The 1,205-nt window shown below is 61.6% G+C and overlaps 1 non-coding gene across 1 annotated transcript; it reads left to right on the forward strand.

Moving 5' to 3' along the window:
* Window positions 1-1,014: 1,014 nt before the first annotated feature.
* Window positions 1,015-1,205, forward strand: LOC123621282. Its single transcript, XR_006729029.1, has one exon. It is a non-coding gene; the product is annotated as a U2 spliceosomal RNA (small nuclear RNA).

Consider the following 1,205-nt stretch of genomic DNA (forward strand, 5'->3'; position numbering starts at 1 on the left):
ATTTGCATTTTAAAATAAAGCCTGTTATTATTCAAAACCCAGAGTCTTTTGTTGTGAAAAGAGCAAAGTGTGGTTAGAAGCTTGGGCCTGGGCATGGGTGGGTAAGTCCTGTGATATACCAGCTGCATTATTTATTGGTTGTGCTAACGTGCTCAGTTGCTCTACCTTTCTGCTGAGTTTCCTGACCCTCAAAGTAGGGGTAATAATACCTCCATCCTAGAGATACTGGGATATTAAAAGAAATAATCCGGCCGTTTGTGGTGGTAGGCACCAAGGTGGCTGGTCCAGGTGGCCACCCCAGTGGAGGAGCTGGTCTCAGGGGGGCTGCAAGCAGCAGACTTCGCAGAACAGTTCGACTGCTACTCAAAGAGCAGGAAGCAATGGAAGGCCTCCGTGGAATTCATCTTGTGTCACCTGCACAAGTCCCCCGCCGGCAGGCCAGGCCAGGCCTTGGCAGGGCGGCGGCCCGACTCGTCTCTGCGGCCCGGAGGGGGCGCTCGTCGGGTCCCGGCGCCGGGCTCGGTCCTCGGCCCGGGGCCAGCCGGCCGGCGGGGCCCTCCTGGGTTCGCAGAGAGGAGCCGACCGACGGCTTCCTTCCTCCAGCAGCGCTCGGGCCGCCCTCCACCGCCGCCCTTCCGCGGGGCGCTCCCGGTGGGTGGCGTGGAGGGGCAGGGGCGGGCGCCGCTCGCGGCCGCCCTGGGTCCCGGGTTCCCGCCCGGCTCCTCCCGGCCAGGAGCTGAGCCCCGGGCCGGGAAGGGGAGCGCCGCAGCCACGCCGGCGCGCGCCGGAGTGGGCGGGCCATGCAAATGCGAACGGGCGCTCCCGCCACGGTGCAAACGGAGATGTGAGGGTTCGCCGGAGAATGTAGACGCCGCACAAATATGCGGACTAGCCTGGTGTTGCCCATGGGCGCGCGGAGAGAGGCCGGGAGAGGTGGATCGCGCGAGGCGCGGCTCACCGTGAGTGTAATGTCGGCGGCAGCAGGGCGCTGCCGGCGAGAGCGAGCCAGTCGGTATCGCTTCTCGGCCTTTTGGCTAAGATCAAGTGTAGTATCTGTTCTTATCAGTTTAATATCTGATACGTCCTCTATCCGAGGACAATATATTAAATGGATTTTTGGAGCAGGGAGATGGAATAGGAGCTTGCTCCGTCCACTCCACGCATCGACCTGGTATTGCAGTACTTCCAGGAACGGTGCACCTCCT

This window comes from Lemur catta, chromosome 15 (assembly GCF_020740605.2).
Source record: "Lemur catta isolate mLemCat1 chromosome 15, mLemCat1.pri, whole genome shotgun sequence".
Classification (NCBI taxonomy): Eukaryota; Metazoa; Chordata; class Mammalia; order Primates; family Lemuridae; genus Lemur; species Lemur catta.